Raw genomic sequence first — 19,168 nt, 5'->3', positions numbered from 1 at the left:
TCGTGGGTTCAAATTCCACTCAGGGCATAGATATTTAGTGCTTGGCCGTGTGTGTGCGTTTTTCTGTGTTTGTGTACAGATTCCACCTTCCGACGAGCTGATCACCTGCCCAAGGAGTCCAACCGAATATCTAAGATCTCGTAAACCGAAGTGAAACGGAGATTTTCATGAGGTAAGCCAAGGCCCAAATTCGGGCTGTAGCGCCAAAGAAGAAAAAAAAATGGTTACCCTAACAGAACGAACTGGACTCACCCTATAATAACTCTGGCTCCACGAAGTCCTTAATAAAATTGTAATCGTTCTTTTGGTCTAGAAATGTCCCGCTTTTTGGACCCGAGAGATCATTACAGTGTTGAAAGAAGTCTGCCAGTGAGCTCTAACCGGAGCTAACTGAATTCACTTAGCATTTTCACGTCCTATTTCCTGTATAGCCGTTCTAATATCAGCCTCCCAAGTGGTCCCTTCTCCTGAAGTTTTTTTCCTCCTTGGCACTACAGCCCCAGTGGGCCTAGGCCTACCTCCATGAACTTCTCCGTTCACTTCCGTTTTTCTAGATCTTACACATTCGGTAGGACTCCTTGGGCGGGTGATCAGCTCCTCGCACAAACACAGAAAAACGCACACACACACAAACTTAACATCCATGCCCTGATTGGGATTCGAACCCACGATCCCGGTTTCCAAGCGAGCGAAGACAGTTCTCCTGAAGTTTACCAGACTAAATTCTGAAAGCAGTGTTCTTAACCACACCTGAATTCCCTCTGATCTCGTGCTCCCTAATCAAATCATCCCGCTTAAATTAGAATAAGGATCACAATATGAAGGTCCTCTCTCCCAGGCATGTTAATTTATCCGCCTTCTGAAAAGGTAAAACGTAACGCTAACCTTGTAACAGGCCGTGAAGGCCCAGAGGGTTGTGAGATGTTGAGGCTCCCACATTTTCTCTAGGGAATCGGCTCACAGATGGCGGTGAGTTTGTCAGCTTTAAGCGCCGGCCTCCCTCTACCCACCAGGAAGATTCCTGGTACTCATTTCTGTTAGAGGCTGAGTCGACCCCAGGGCCATAGTGCGGCTGGAAGGATCAGGTCAATTGAAAATATCCATCTCATCGGGACTAGAACCCGCGACCTCCCGGGCTTGTAGAATTGTGCCTCAACCAACTATGCTACCGCGTGCCCCCTTTGTCCATCTTCTATTAGGTTTCATTACACGATCTTAGTTCCAAATATTCTCCTTAGCACTTTGTTCTAAACATGTTCAACACATCAACAGAAAATGTGAACACGCCCCCCACACGTCCCTGACAAGCAGAGTTTGTGACTAACAACAAAATGGTTATCGTTCCCCATCCTCCCTACTCGCCAGACTTAGCCCCCTGTGATTTGGCTTTGTTTCCCAAATTGAAAATGAAACTGAAGGGACGTTTCGAAACAGTGCCTGGCATCCAAAGGGATTCGCAAGCGGCACTAGACAGCATTAAGGAAAATGACTTCCACTGTGCTTCTGAAGCATGGAAACAGCAATGGGATCCCTGTAAACGTTCCCAAGGAGACTATTTTGAAGGAGATGGCAGCCAAAATTGAGTAAGTTAAGCCAGCATTTCTTTTTTGACCTCGTATCATTGGTAGCAGCACAGTCAAGTTTTATGACAGTCTAGGAAACAGACGCGCATGTTCATGTTCAGAGGCTGGTTTCAGTAGTCAAAATGGCGACCGTGCTTGAGGAGTGCACTAATGAAGAGCAGTGTTCTGTGGTGTGTTTTTCTGTGGACAAAAAGAAGTTCAACGCTAAGGATGTCTATATAGAAATGTTTCTTATTTAAGGTGGGAAGTGCTTGTTTTACGTAAATCGGTTCACAACCGAGTGACAAAATTTTCGCTGATTACGAAGAGGATGAAACGGAGGTGTGGAAGTGGCTGAAACAACAGTCAAAATATTTATATTCTGTAGGTTTCGACGCACTGGTAAGGCGACAGAACAAGGGCGTCAATGTTGATGGACGATATGTCGAGAAATAATTTTTTTCCCATGTTTGAGTATCACATATTTTATATCCTTTATATGTGTTTGTGACATATTTACTGATTTTCCTTCGTACATTTTGCGATATGACGTCTTGTAGTCCGTTGAAATTCCATCGACGTTTCTGGAAAAACATGTTGGATCCATGTTCAGTGTCGAAGAACGAGCTAAGCAAGAAACGTCTGTTGACTTTCAGCGGACTGCACGGCGTTATATCCCAGCAGACAGAATTCTTCATAGCCACAGCTAACAGAGCCTCATGTCCTAAATGTAGTGTATAGTTAAAAATAATGAACAAGAAGTTTTTAAGTAAGATTTGAGGTCTTCACGGCGGTGACTATGAAGAAAGCCGTCTTCTTGGTTCTGGCGCCGTGTATATATTGTGTTAACCGACGTTTCGGAGGAACGTATCGCCTCAATCTTCAGGGTAGAATAAAAAAGAAAATCCGCAAGCGAGGAACCAGCGTGAGCAGGTGCTGACAGACTAATGTCGAGTCGAATAAACCCATCCCCTAGAAGTTTTTAACATAAGTTTGTGTGTAGTTTAATTCTATGGCATATAAAAGGTATACTTCAGGTTAAATCATTGCATATCGATTTGGAATATGAGGTTTGATGACTTTGTGATAGCTCTCTTCTTTTGTAATCAGATGACTTGTTGATCGTTGCTAGATATACAAACATCGTAATTCTTAAAATCGCTGTAAATTCGAACGAAGCTTTGCGTCAGTACTTTGATAATTAATTTAATGTACGGACGTAAGTAGACTGATTGTGAGTTAAGAAGACACTTCATATTTTCTTATCTATACGTTCAAAAGTTAAGTTCCATAGTCTACACTTTCGGTAAGAATTTATTTATCACAGATGTACCAAACTGTATTTTTTACTTCACTAATTCATTGTACTTTGATATAAATTCCAGGCAATGTTCCAATGTCCACTAGATATCTATATGCTACTTCAGATGTATCTCATCTTCAACATGCCGAAATTATTTAATGAACAGATCATCAGCCACAGATGTATGACATAAAAGATACGTGGAGCAAATGCCTCAGAAAACGAATTGAACTCGGCTATTAAAGTGAAACGATGAACAGAGGTTCAGAGCCTCAAAATATCATCGAAGTCACGTGGTCTTTGAGCAGGCTGCAATGAGTGCTAGTTACAGATCTGACGTTAGTTTCTTATTAAAGTGATATAAGTGAAATTGTGACCTCAGCTGCCAGCTTCTAACAGCAACACCACACAACGACTGAACCCCAGCAGTTCTCTGACTGACCGAATGACTGACTACAAGTCAAAGTCAAAGTCAAAGTTAAAGTTATGTTACGATCGACGGTCAGACGGTTTGTCTCGCTTGGTGTCAAGTACCCATTTGGGGCCCAAGACCAGATTTGTATTACAGTCAGACAGTTGCGGTTGTGTTGATGTGGGGCGCTCTCTCTGATAAGAGGACGAGTCTGTCGTTTAGAATTGCTACTGGCCTTCGCCAGGGCAGTCATTTTCGGGCACGAGTGTCGCGAGACTCATGACTATATTCTATTGCATCAGTTTCGAGACTTCCCCAACCTGGAGAGCCCCCAGGAATAGAGGCGCCTAGTTATACCCCCAGGCACTGACTTCCTTTTTCGTCGTCTCCTACCACTCGCAGGGCTACGGTGGAGGTATTCAAACACACCTCCACGGGGAGAAAGGGAGGCTGTTGTGACTCCAAAGTTCTTGCTTTCAGGGAATATGATACAATATATTATTGAAATTATAAAAATTTCTCAAGCCACAAATGCTGAATATCGCCGTATCTTCCATTTAGCTTATGAATGTTGATGTGAAGTAAATTAAAAATCTGAGGATAGTACAAATCTCATAGAAACGTATCCACCTTCAGAGGATTGGTTAACCTGAAACTACAAATTATTCATTCTAATTGGGTTTTTTATATTTTTGAAACTGTGAAAAATGACCTTCGTAAAATGAAAGCTGAAATATTTCGTAAAATCTGAAAATGAACTTCTCAAATTTGTAAGGAATTTGAATATTTCAGAAGATATATAAGATGTGAACATTTTCAAAATACCCATAATACTTTGAGCTTCCAAAAATCAAATTAGTGTGGTGACAACGTTAACAATTTTTGTGCAAAATTTAATTAACGGTGATCGGAAAGTGTGCAAATCAGCGATAGCTCTATAGTTAAGTGTTATTAAGAAAACTTGTAACTAAGGTGTTAATAGAGCCAATCATCCAAATTAGTACCCGTTATTTTCGTCACGTGTACCACTCTACACGTGACTGAAACTGTATCGTAATAAATTACGTTTGTTGGAATTTGTCTTCTTAGAATCAAGAAAGTAACTGACTTAAAATAAGTTGATAATACCTTACAATAAGAGTTTTTTCAAGCAGTTTGCTTATCTAGCTTTAAAACAGATGGCTGTGATATGTAATCTTTCTTGATAATTCTATTTTCATATATGTCCAAATCGCACAAAATTTTGTTGGAAATATTAACTAAGAAGCCACTTGGAAGGCATACAGTTTGTGTAGGTGGAAGGATTATACTACAGTCGGGTGTGGACTGGATTAATCTGGTTCTGGACAGGGTCCACTGCCGTGCGCTTCCGAAAGAGCTATTGGACTTTCTACTTCCATAAGAGGCGGGAAGTTTATTGACCGGCTGGGCGAATACGAGTATATGGAAAGATGATCGGCTCTTTAATATACAGCTAGCTAGATAAAACCCTTTGAACAAATACTTCCAATAAGACGAGAACTTTCACAAAATTTAAGTAATCTGGAACCAAAGCAAATACAAAATTAAGTGGAGGTGTCTCATAATTCCTGAGCGTAGTTTCATGTACAAATAGTTAAAACAGAACAAAACCCTGAGACTCAGAATCACTGGATCTTCGGACTTTGTCCATCCTCCGGTATTTTAAAAACTAGAAAACACTACGTTTCGGAAACAGGGTGTGTTTACGTCCTCAGGTGAGGAGGAGACACCTACTCAGTTGGGTCCCTTAGAAAGAGCTAACCTTAATCACTGGACCAGGTCCTCAGGTGAAGGGGGAGACACCTACTCTGTGGGTCCCTTAGAAAGAGCTAACCTCAATCACAGGGCCAGGTCCTCAAGTGAAGGGGGAGACACCTACTCTGTTGGGTCCCTTAGAAAGAGCTAACCTCAATCACTGGACCAGGTCCTCAGGTGAGAGGGAGACACTTACTCTGTTGGGTCCCTTAGAAAGAGCTAACCTCAGTCACTAGACCAGGGCCTCAGGTGAGAGGGAGACACATATTCTGTTGGGTCCCTTAGAAAGAGCTAACCTCAATCACGGGGCCAGGTCCTCAGGTGAAGCAGGGGGGGACACCTATTTGTGTAGGTGTAGGTGACGCTGTATAATCTTATCTAGTGACAGAGCCGTCAAATAAATTATAAGTAAACAAATAAATGATGAGTTCTTCTTTTTTCTGCTCGCGCCAGTATAGCGGATGCTATACTGAGCCAATTGAATCAAAATACATCCTATTTCTTTCAAGTTAAATTTTATATTACCCTCGCATCTACGTCTAGTTCTCCCCGGCTAGCTTCTCCCAGTTAGGATTTCCTATTGAAGTTTTTGTATGCATTTCCTACCTCCTTCATGCGTGTTATGTGTCCCCTTGATCTTTGCGTGCCTGATCTGAACACTCTAGCAATATTTCGTGAAGAGTGCAAATCATGAGGCTCATCGTCATGTAATATTACCCAGTTTTCTCTTAGAGACCAAGTTTTACTCGTATGAAACAATAGGTAAAATTAGCATCACTTGTTTCCTTGTACTATAGCTGTCGTGGCATTCGAGCATTCAGTTTACTGATAGCAGGCACTTATCAAAACCGTGTTCATAGCCTCAGAGTTTACCACAGAAAGGCGCTAGATTGCGAAACATATGTTACGTGCTTTACCGTATACAGGTTCTGTTATATTGCAGGCAACAGTCGGTTATTTCAATATGTGAGGTTTACCCTTCTCAATTGAACATGCACTGTCCTCTAACACTGAGACGAATGCCTTATGGAATGTGAAGTATTGTAATCTGGCGCTTCTCCATCAAACCACACGGCGTCATATCCAGAAGACCGTAATCTTTGTATTCATCTCTGTGAGAACCTCAAATCCCACGCCGTCTAAGTTGACAGACATGCTGTATGTGGCAGTTCATTCTGGATTATATGGCGTATTTCAGAAATAAATACTTCTTGGGTTTATTCTGACCGCCTCTGTGGTCTAGTGGTCAGAGTTCCTGGCTACAGATCAGAGGTTCCGGGTTCTAATCCCGTCGGTACAAGATTTTCTGAGAAGTAGTGGGTCTGCAACGGAGTCCACTCAGCCTCGTGAGGATAACCGAGGAGCTGTTTCAAGGAAATAGCGGCTCCGGTCTAGAAAACCGCAATTAACGGCCGTGGGGATTCGTTGTGCTGACCACGCGACACCCTCTATCCACTAAACGTTGGCACTAAGTTCACCGACAAGCGGCGGTCGCTCGGTCGGTATAGTTCGCTTGCGGGCTACAGACCACGTTGTTTTCATTTGTTTGTTTGGGTTTATTCAGAATCTAACCTGAGTTATGTATTTATATGTGGGTTGATGAAGAAAGCAGTCTTCTGGGATTTGGCACCGTGTGTATGTGGTGTTAACCGACGTTTCGGAGGATCGTATCGCCTCCATATTCGCTTTTACCGGTTCTCACGGTCTCTTCGCTTGCAGATTTCTTATATTTTTTCTTCTACCCCGAAGATGGAGGCGATACGTTCCTCCGAAACGTCGGTTAACACCACATATACACGGTGCCAAATCCCAGAAGACTGCTTTCTTCATAGTCACCGCCGTGAAAGCCTCAAATCTTATATATGTGGGTTGTTCAACAAAGCTTTCAGTAGATCGACTATACGCCGTCAAATTGATAGGCTTTCGCCTGGAGGTATTGAGGAATACCGAGAAAATGCTCAGCTAGAACAGCCACTGTCCTAGCAAAGATTCGAACAAAGTACCTTTTGAATACGTGTCAATAGCTTTACCGGTACTTAAACCCCTTCGGTTTCTGACCTGCGTTGAAAAGTTCATATGAACAGGTGTCCTTATTGAGACGCCCGACAGTTGAAGTTGCGTGGCGTTTTGTTTTTCATTTGCATCTCATTAGACTTAATCACATTGCGAATTTCACCGTTCCTTCAATGGTAGAGGTCAGAAGGCGATGTATCCGTCAATATCCTCAAACAAAATGTTTTAAAATGGCGACCAGTCTGTGCGCGCGCTATGCTTGGCGCTTCGGTTGACGTGAAGAGGCCTACGTAGGCCTGCTTACTTCCTGATAGACTATAGGTAATGTCGATTTTGTGCAAATCGCATGAGAAAACTCCTAAGCGTGCTACTGATTCCCACTTCATTCTTTCCTACCGCTAAAACCGGGACCCGGGATAGCTCAGTCAGTATAGCGACTGGTTACGGGCTGGACGACCAAGAGGTTGGATTTCGAGTGCCGGTAGGGTCAAGAATTTTCTCTTCTCCAAGTCGTCCACACCGGCTCTGGGGCCACTCAGCTTCCTATCCAATGGAAACCGCGGGCTCTTTCTCCGGGGTAATTCGGCAGGGTCGTGAAGCCGACCACTCACCTAAAAGTAATGTCGAGGTCAAGAAAATATGGATCTATACATCCATTCCCCTACATGTCTTCATGGCGTAGTGCTTAATTAGTTAAGTAGAGGAACAACTTTACGACTCAAATCCCATTAAATACTTTTATCTCCCCTTTCATATATTTAGTGACGTGTGTGTGTGTGTATGTGTGAGTGGGGGGTGGGGGTATACTACTCTGTTTTATGAAGGGCTTAGTAATGAAACATGTTTGCGTAACACTGGCATAACAAAATCACTTATGACATTGCACTGTGTGAAAGCACATTAAAATTTATTTTAATAATTTCCGTGGAATATGGCTGTGTCCGAAGGAAGGTACCACTCGATTGCCCCACTCCTGCCTGATGACGTAACTGGAAACAAGGGCAGATTATCTGAGACATGTACACTACTCGAAACTGATCGTGGCTAGATCCGTCGGCTGGCCTTGTTTTTGTATAGAGTGCGCCATTTTGTTTTAAGAATAATGACGTGGCCAATGCAGCACGATTTAACAACTGACATACGAATAAGTTATACAGACTAGGAGGTCATGAAGTCATATCCAGTTGTCCTCTGTTCTCCAGTCTGGCCGTCCCTATAAAGCGAAACCTTGGTACCACATTTTGTTTTTAAGGTGGCCACGTGACATGCCTAAGCATAACAGTATGAAGACGTACTGGCGGCATATCGGAAAGCATTTGTTCTAGACCTCGGCAGTAGATGGTGATATGATTAGTTTCACGCTCAGGCCGCATTAGATCCATGTTAACTTCCCGGTACTCAATTCATGGAGCTCAGAGCCTGTCTGAATATGATGGCGAGAGAGAGAGCAACCACTGTTAAGTAATTGCGATTGTGTTTTTCATAGCATATATTGAAACCAGTGTGGATGCAAGCTCATTTCACCCCAATTTCCTTAATTTATACGGCGTACTGTGAAGGCCTGCCGGTCACGGTAGCCGAGCGGTCTAAGGCATGCACTGTCTTCGCTCGCTCGGAAGCCGGGATCGTGGGTTCGGATCTGTTTCCTGTGAGGTACGAACTGAATTCTTATATATTATTCTTATACACTGCCGGTCACAGTAGCCGCGCGGTCTAAGGCATGAACTGTCTTCGCTCGCTCGGACGCTGGGATCATGGGTTCGAATCCCAATCAAGGCATGGATGTTTGGTGTGTGTGTGTGTGTATGCGTTTATTCTGTGTTTTTGTTATGTGTTTAGGTAGAGGCCTTGTGACGGGCTGATCACTCGTCCAAGGAGTCCTACCGCCTGTATAAAAATTGATTACGGAACTGAATAAAAGGCCAGGGCCCAGAATGGGCTGGAAGAGCCATTGAAACAACTGTATAGGCCTAGTAATATTTTATTGCTGCGTGTCTCGTTTTCTGCATTTCCTCCAGACGAATGTTGGAACAATGTCTGGAAATTCCAGTAGGCGACGTCCGTTTTGTCCCCAGCCATATCAATATCCACGATAATTATCAGTTTCTTATATAAAAACAAAACAAAAAACTCCGTGGCCTATAGTCCACAAGCGAACAATACTGACCGAGCGACCGCCGCTTGTCGGCGAAGTTAGTGCCAACTTTTGCGGATAGAGGCTGTCACGTGGTCAGCGCAACGGATTCCCAACGGCCGTTAATGTTTGTTTTCTAGACCGGAGCCGATATTTCCTTGAAATACCTCAATTATCCTCACGAGATCGACTGGACCCCGTTGCAGACCCACTACTTGTCAGAAAATCTGGTAGCGCCGGGAATGGAACCCGGATCTCTGGATCTGTAGCCAGGAACTCTTGACTACTGGACCGCAGAGGTGGCTAAATACCCGCTGAAGTTGATACAGTTCTGTTGATTAGCCTACGAATGATGCACAAGTAACCTATTTATTTGAAATGTGACAGAAATCATCTGATAGGTGAAGAATTGTAGGAGATGGAAAAGCTTATTGAGGGTTCTTTTCATGTTCCGTTCTCTGCGTTGCTTAGTCTCCGTCTTCAATATTCTTAGATTAAAATATCATATTAAAATGGAAAGCAATGTAGTTTCGAGGAGGTTCGGTTGAATGTCCTAGGGAACACATCGTAAACTTGAACCACTTGTCGTATACCCTGACCTCTTGGAGAAAGTTGCTAGCTGATGGTGGGGGAGATACAACCATTCACAAGCACAGATGATGCCCATATTAAGTAGTAAGGTTGCACTAGGCTTTTTAGCGACTCCAATTTGGTCTTGTCCGATATATAGTGCTGCCTTCAGCCGTGTCTGGGGGAAGTGGGGAGCATTATCAAACATGGTGATCAAGAAACAAAACATCGCCAATAAAGGGTACTATATACCCTGCGAATGTACGATAGAAGTCTCTCTTTCGAGAAGGAATTTGAAACGCTAAAATGTGTCATTATGTTGACCCATATTCGTATAAGACCGTCTCTCCTTTGAGAGCAACTTCCAAGAATCGCAGGATGATTTATGGGCACATTAGTCTTACAAAATTGAAAGCCATTCTTAACAACAGATTTCTGAAGTCTAGAAGGAGCTGTCAATAACATTAGCAAGGGCCACAGTGGAGTCTCTTAAAATCGCCGTACAGTATAGGTTATTTCATAAATTAAAAGTAAAGATGTCCCCGTGCCATGAACAAGTATGGGAAGTGGAGGTGTATCACTCATGGAGCATAGCCCTTCTTGAGAAGCCGCCAATTTTGCAGCAACTCAAGAACTTCCCAGCATTTTATGGAACCCGAAGGTTCATTACCGTGTTCATAAGAGTCCTCCACTGGTCCCTATCACGAGCGAGATCAATCTAATCAATACCATCCCATTCTATCTCTCTGAGATCCATTTTAATATTGTCCACCCACTTACGCCTTGGTCTTCCTAGTGGTCTCTTTTCTTCTGGTGTTCCCATCAATATCCTATATGCATTTCTCCTCTTCCCCCTTCGTGCTACATGCCCTGCCCACCTTATCCACCTTGACTTGATCATTCAGAGATATATCTCTAGAGAAAATTAACCTGTACACTAGATGAAGGTGAGAGAATAGCTTTACGCTTCGGCTGCTTTGACGTAGGAAAAATACTCCTCGGTACCCTCTGAGTAGGAAACCGGCTTGTACACTGTGGAAACAAAGATAAAATTTCCTGTCAAGAATTGAACAATGATTGTTCAACCCGAAACCAGTCAGTATATTGACTGAGATATCCTAGCTCTTAATAAATAAATGTTACTTATTTTCTGTGGCGAATTAAAATTATCGTTTATATTTGACGCTTCAGTGGTTTGATGCAGAGGTTATGAATGTTATTAGGTCCGTTAAAGTGAATAGGACTAACGATTCGAGGGATATCTTGTAAGAAGTTGCTATGGCGTAACTTACTGAAATGTCCCGAATTCGTCTGCCTGTGAAACATCATCTAGCATAACTAACCAAAATATCATCTTCACTTACTTTACTTTCAGTTCCTTGTTATGCACGGATAAATCTCATGAACCTCTACCAGACAATGAAAATGTGGTAACAGGAGTTAAGGACTGGTCAACTTCTCATCAATATAAATATCTAACGCATTTGACTGTAGACCATTTGTTGTGCTAACATATTCACACAAGACACCCCACCAATGAATGTGAAGGTATTTTTTTTTATTGTTATTGGGGTCCCTTGTACTGCGGCCACTTCTGGCCTATTGTACCAGCCCCAGATGATAGGTGAGGGTGATTGTGGAGCAATTGGTGGAATGAAGATTGGCAAGGGAAACCGAAGTACTTGGAGAAAACCTGCCCCAGCGCCACTTTGTCCACCACAAATCCCGGGCCGCCGCGGTGGGAAGCCAGTGACTAACCGCTTGAGCTATGGCGCGGCCTCTATGTGAAGGTAACTAACTAACTAACTACATAACTGATTATGTCTACAAAGCAGGGTTCTTTTTTAGAGGGATCGTCTCTGTGGTCTAGTAGTCAGAGTTCCTGGCTACGGATACAGAGGTCTCACGTTCTATTCCCGGCTCTACCAGATTTTCTGAGAAGTAGTGAGTCTGGAACTGGGTCCAGTCAGCCTCGTGAGGATAATTGAGGAGTTATTTCAAGGAAATAGCGGCTCCGGTCTAGAAAACCGAAATTAGCGGCCGTGGGGATTCGTTGCGCTGACCACGCGACATCCTTTATCCGCTAAAGTTGGCACTAACTTCGCCGACAAGCGGCGGTCGCTCGGTCGGTATAGTTAGCTTGCGGACTAAAGCCACTGAGTTTTTTTATTATTCTTTAAGAGGCGATGGTAACCCAGCTTGTCAAGAAAATCAGGCTCCATAGGAACAGGAAATTTACTGACGTTTTGGTAACTAAGATGAGAACCAGGAGGACTTCTCATCGTGAAGCTGCAGTAAAAGGCATGAACTTTCTTCGCCCACTGGAACACTTGGGTCGTTGGTTCGAATCCCAATGAAGTTGTGGATGTCTTTGTGCGTTTATTCTGTGTTTGTGCTGTCCTGTGTGCTGGTAGCGGCCTTGTGACGGGCTGACCACCCGTCCATGGAGCCTCACCGACTGTGTAAAGATCAAGAAAATGAAGTAAAGCGGGCAAGGTTCAATAAGGGGCTGAAGAAACATAGATAGAGAGTCTATTGATATAGGCCAAGCTGATGATATTAATAATATAACAATATTCTAAGTGGATGACATTTTCGTCTCAAGAAGACCGCTGACGTCCAAGAAAACATTCTTAGGGTCTGTTCGAGTCAGAACAGTGATCCTTGAGAACCAATTAGACATTATCTAATATAAAATTCTTGTCATCAATGAAAACTAAATGATTGCTACGTCTGGTTATGGACTTCGGAAGAGTCATGAGGTCCTTCTAAGCAATACATAGTTCTGGTTAATAATTAAGGACCGATATGGTCAGGACCTTTGTCTCTGTAATCAGTACAGGGTAACGTACATCAATCATAACGATTTGTCTTATTTACAAAGCTGCATTTATCACGCCATCACGTACGATAACATCGACTGATAAATTGTAACTGATATAACTCATACATTTAAGACACATTTAGACTTACTTCTACTAATAATTAATTTTATGTATAATTATTACATGTCTAAAAGTTATATGTAATTATATGCTGCACTTTGATAGCGATTAATGTCACGTAAATTACACGAAACGACTATATTGCTTAGGGCAAGCATGTGCATGTTATTTCATGTAGTAAACGTGCATAAGGAGGTTGTAGGAAAGCGGTCCGTCTTTGGCAAAAACATATTACAAAAGTGTCCATCTTTTCGCCCGGAATGTTACGAAATTTGTACAATTAATGCTCCCATATAACCATGGACGTTCTTTACAGAGCTGGACGGTTAGTAAAAGCAAAGTAAAATTGTCCCTGTGCTTAACTAATTAAGGCGTATGGGGGAGGGGATATATAGATCCTAGTTTTCTTAACCTCGGCACAAGCTTGAGGTGAATGGTGAGCTTCACGCTCCGGCCGTTTTACACCTGGGAAAAGAGCCCTGGGTATCCATTGGATAGGAGGTTGGGTGGACCCCAGAGCCGGTCTGGAAGACGTTGAGAAGAGAAAATCCTTGACACTATCGGGACTCGAATTCCGACTCCTCGGGTTGCAGGACGGTTAGAGAACAACTAAATACCAGTAAAATCAAACGAATTCAAATCTTTAAATCTATTGCTGTTAGTCAACCCTTCTCCCTATTACCGTTTGAACTGTCCAATGAAACGTAACATGAGCGTCATGTTATTAAACCATCCCACTTTTAAAGGTAAAGTAATCCATGTAAGGGGCCATGGAGGCCCATAGGGTAGTGAGAGGATGAGACTCCCACAATTTCTCTAGATTCACCTAATCCTTCCAGCCGCACTACGGCCCTGGGGGTCGATTCAGCCTCGTAACAGAAATGAGTACCAGGAGTCTTCCTAGAAGTAAAAGGTCACCGCCGACCGCTAACAAACTTACCGCCATCTGTGAGCCGATTGTTTATAAAACGTGGGAGCCTCGACGTCTCATAATACTACGGGCCTCCACGGCCTGCTAAAGGGATAGCTTTACCTTTTTTACCTTAATTTATTCTTTGAGAAACACTCCATAATCTACAACCTTAAAGTTTTGAAGCCAGAACTGAAAATCTTCTGACGTCTTTCAATTTCAATATCCCAAGCGCCGAGGTTGTGTTGTAAGCACAGCTGCTTCATTTCGTTGGGGTTTAGGGACCGAAATTCGGCCTGGAGACCGGCCGTTCTGATTGCACCCTTCACTGCTTTCCTCTCTTCCAACCAAATACTTGACTACGTTAATTATACTAAGACCGCTTTCTTTCATAATCGTTCCAATTCTTCATTCACATAGGCTATGCAGTTGATAAGTGTCCTAATATATGGAAATGGCATGGGCTACACACAAGCAAGTAATTGCAGATACTTAAATTAACTGAAATATAAATATGAAGTTTTAGGAAGAAGTAATCAAGATCAAGGTTCAGATCCAGTTAATGAGAAGAACTGAGTATTTGATACTGCAAGGACCGCATAGAAAACACCGCTTCGAACACTTCTTATATTTTTGCTTCTGTATTCGTTACCGCGTTATAGAGCCGTTACGTAACAACGGCCGTCTCTTCTGGTTCTCAGGCCTTAGGGGGCGACACACAAAAACAAAGAGAGCAAGGTGATCTCATAAGCCTCCGTTTACTTTTTTTTTCCAAAATAAGGGAGTTAGTCTAAAAAGTAATTTCATTTGAAACTGAGCTAACTCATAGATACCTTAAAATTCGCGCCTAATACAGAGATAATTCAGTGTCGACGGTTGAATCGTTTACTAAATTTGGTAATGCAAAGTCTCCAGATGTATGAAGTCTCACATCTCGTGACCTGAATCTCTGTAGTCACGCCAAGAGAAAGACTGATGCTTGTCATGCGATCGTTCGCGTGCTAAGTCGGAGTGGTTTATTAATTACGTTTGTTGGAAGACTGAAGCTTCATAACTTGCATTCCTCTCCAAGTATAATTAGAATGATCAAGTCAAGGAGGATGAGGTGGGCAGGGCATGTGGCACGAATTTGGAGGAGTGGGAAAGCCAGAAGGAAAGAGACCACTGGGAAGCCCAAGGCGTAGATGGGTGGACAATAATAAAATGAATCTTAGAGAGATAGGATGGGATGGTATGAGTTGGACTGATCTGGCTCAGGACAGAGTTCAGTGGAAGGCTCCTGTGAACAGGACAATGAACCTTCGGGTTCCATAAAATGCTTGGAAATTCTTGAGTAGCTGCACAATTGGCGGCTCCTCAAGAAGGGCTCAGCTCCGTGAGTGAGTGATAAGACTTAAGCATAATACTGCATTATACTGAATGCACAATTGAAATGATTTAGTTTATTCTGTGGTCTCGAAGCGACAGCAGAAATTTTGGCCTTCTCTTGAATGTGTAGGACGTCTCATATGGAGAAGACGCGGTCCGTCAATTTTTCTGTGTAGCATTGTAAACCCTCTCCCCTTCAAGCAGAAGACACACTTTAATTAATTAAATGTTTAGTAGAGGTTGAACATTTCCGTGATTCGCCCTAAGTTTTAAATCGTGACTTGAAAATATATCGTAAATTAAAAAGTTTTAATATTGTCGCGTGTTTCCTAGGTAACGCGGCAAGAAATGTGTGTGGGTCTCGGATTAGCCGAATATATTTATTGGACAATTATTTTTTACACTCATTAATACAATCACTCGGACTTCAGACGTTTCCCTTCAACTGTTATGACTCTCTTGCACCGCTATTCTCAGTGGAGTGTCTTCGCTCTTCTCGGATCGCTCGTCCAATCTGGTACAGGGATAGCTTTACTTTTTTACCCTATAACATTAAAATTTGTACTAATGTCCATTAAAACATTCTAGAAGGAAGCTAGCAAAGGCCACACTGCGGCGACACGAAGTATGGAACTAGTATTCACTGACACACATGCATTGGCCTTACACACTTACTCATATCTGAACGAGTTGTCCTTATAAGGTAAAGTGTTGAAGCCAAGCGAGGGAGGGACATTATCTCGGTCAGCGGCCTTGCTTAAGAAGATGATATAACATCCAGAGGTCACTCCATAGTGAGGTCAGTGTAAATCACACGAGGTCACCAGAAATTGTACTTCATTCGGGTGACATCACACAGGACACGGTCAATACCATGATCGTTGCACTCACGGTCAACGAGATTATTTTTAATATTCGGGAAATTGCCAAGCCGAATCGAAATTCATATATCATTCCTTACTTCTGTTACAAGGTTTGGCTCAGAAAACTGTGTCAGCGTTAGCGTGGTGTGGGGTCGCGCCATAGCTCAAGCGGTTAGTCCCTGGCATCGCACCGCGGCGACCCGCGTTCGATCCCGGGTCTTGTCAAGCGGGATTTGTGGTGGACAAAGTGGCGCTGGGGCGGGTTTTCTCCGAGTACTTCGGTTTCCCCTGCCAATCTTCATTCCACCAATTGCTCCACAATCACTCTCACCTGTCATCTGGGGCTGGTACAATAGGCCATAAGTGGCCGCAGTACAAGGGACTTAGTCCCACGCCACTAGCAATAATAATAATAAATAAATAAAATAGGGTGGTGTGACTGAAGAAAAATAAGCAGATGATTATTTCTTATTTACTTATTTATGGTTTCCCCACCTGGAAGGGGTTAGCATGCCTCCATCGTAGCCCTGCAAGTCGTAGAAGGCGATGCCTGGAGATATAATTGTGCAGCTGTGTCACTGGGGACATACATACAGAGACCTGGTCCTCCAAGTTGGGGGTTGGGAGCAAGGCTGATGGCCTTGCTCTGTAAAAACATTGTTCTGAAATCCAAAGAAGTGAGAACCGGAGTCCATCTGGCAGAATCTTCTAAGGAACGCTTTGACTCAAAGAAGGTTGTTTTGCCTATGTTTTGATGACCAAGTAACGATTGAGTAATGATAGGATTTAAAAGGAGCCAGCCACGGCCTAATCTGAGGTGTTATATCAGCATTTGCCTGGAGGGATCGAGAGGCACAAGGGCTGATGGGAGGGATTTATGAGGTACACCGCTGATAAGCTCAGGTGCCAAGTTTCTTAAAGACTGGTCCAGGCATTCAAATTTAATACGAGGGCATTAACAGATACACAGACAGCATGGAAATCATATAAGCTTTCTTTAGGAAAGAGGCTAATAATAATTTATAGTCTGATCAACACCTACATCGACAGTGAAATAATTCCACTGGCGAGTTAATAACTGAATATTGACACATAATTCCCTTATAAGCGTAGTTGATCTCTACTTAGAGCTTAGAATGAAATGTTAGAATGAGAAATCCAATCTTATGTCGCTGCATAAATCGAACACATTCTATTATCAATACACGCTTGTTTTTGTGTTGGCCACGCCAACATCATAAGGATATGATACATATCATTATTTCAGGTTAGGTTGCTAAGGCCTGTAGCTATGGTCCCCGTCTCTCTATTGTCATTTTGTTTAAGTCTCGTCACCACCTCAACCGGTAAAGGAATGCCAGTTATAGAAAGTATCCTCTTTCCGTTCTTTACAAAATAGTATTTCCAGTCCTGCTGGTTTAGTCGCCCACCGGAAGGCTGGTAACCTATTCAGGAAACTAACAAACACTCGTAAGAGTCTCAATAAATAAACTTCTTTTAAATGAGTACTGATGTGAAATTATTTAATATCTACCGTGTTAGCCCGAATGCAAAGCGAGTTTTTCATACATTGCTTCTTAGAGAAGAGGGGGGAAGCCTTATTTTCGGGTCATTAAGAATAAATAAGAAAAAGATGATTATGAGGAGTTCTAATTGATAGTTATAACAAGCTCCATAGCCTGTAGTCCGCAAGCGAACTATACCGACCGAGCGACCGCAGCTTGTCGGCAAAGTTAGTGCCAACTTTTGGTGATAGAGGGTGTCACGTGGTCAGGGCAACGGAACCCTATGTCAGGCTGGATGGTCATTGCCTACGTCTCTTTTGAATTTACTTTTTTTTACAATATAAAAAAGATCCCCACATCCGATAATCTTGGTTTTCTAGACCGGAGCCTCTATTTCCTTGAAACAGCTCCTCAATTAATCTTACGGGGCAGAGTGGACCCCGTTCCAGACCCACTACTCAGAAAAATCTGGTAGCACCGGAAATCGAACCTGGGACCTCTCGATCTGTAGGCAGGAGCTCTGACAGCTAGAAAACACCTAGAATTATATTTAAAGTATTACACTTCGAATTTATTATTTTTCCATAGTATGTTTTCTATTTCTTTTCGCCTACAACACTCAGAACTAAATGGCATAATCAATTTTGTCATTTTTTTTCTGGTCGCCTTGTGTTCCGACTTGCAAGATATGCGAAGATATGAATGATCAATATGTATTTTTTTATCGACTGGCATTCTCAATTTATAAATGGATAAGATATCCCCATATTTATGACGAATTGTAGTTGCGATGATCCTTGTTACCAATCCATTTGATATAACTAAAACTGAATTCCAGTTTTCGCTGTGATTATTTTTTATTGCTAGTGGGGTGAGACTATGTCCCTTGTACTGCGGCCACTTCTGGCCTATTGTACCAGCCCCAGATGATAGGTGAGGGTGATTGTGGAGCAATTGGTGGAATGAAGACTGGCAGAGGAAACCAAAGTACTCTGAGAAAACCTGCCCCAGCGCCACTTTGTCTACCACAAATTCTACTTGACCAGACGCGGGATCGCACCCGGGCCGCTGCGGTGAGAAACCAGCGACTAACCGCTTGAGTTATGGTGCGGCCCTTTTGCTGTGATAATTTATCTGTCTCATCTTATCAGTTAATATAAGCGGTGTATCAATTTGCACATTCGCTGTTTGCTGTGTTATGTAATCGGTCTACCTGATACAGGTGTTGCAACATATATGATGCCTTTAGAGCTTGCATATTTAACGATAAAATACCGCCAATCTATATAGCTTTCATTATTCTTCTCTAACGATTTATCACGTTAACTCCACGCTGTAACTTTCCTTTGTGTTAGCTTATCTGTTGGCCTATAGCTTATCAACAGTAATCAGTTAATCAATATAAGATGTCTTTCTTGGAAATCATTACAGTTCTCAAAACGTGTGCCTTTTATACTTTCATAAAATCTTCCATTAAAGTTTTTTTACTAAAATCGTGCGCCGGTCACAGTAGCCGAGCGGTCTAAGGCATGAACTGTCTTCGCTCGCTCGGAAGCCGGGATCGTGGGTTCGGATCTGTTTCCTGTGAGGTACGAACTGAATTCTTATATATTATTCTTATACACTGCTGGGCACAGTAGCCGAGTGGTCTAAGGCGTGCACTGTCTTCGCTCGCTCGGAAGCCGGGATCGTGGGTTCGAATCCAACTCAGGGCATGGATGTTTGTGTGCGTTTTTCTGTGTTTGTCTACAGGTAGAGGCCTTGCGACGAGCTGATGACCTGCCCAAGGAGTCCTACCGAATGTCTA

The sequence above is a fragment of the Cryptotermes secundus genome, unplaced genomic scaffold (assembly GCF_002891405.2).
Source record: "Cryptotermes secundus unplaced genomic scaffold, Csec_1.0 scaffold246, whole genome shotgun sequence".
Taxonomy (NCBI): domain Eukaryota; kingdom Metazoa; phylum Arthropoda; class Insecta; order Blattodea; family Kalotermitidae; genus Cryptotermes; species Cryptotermes secundus.
This window is presented reverse-complemented; position numbering follows the sequence as displayed.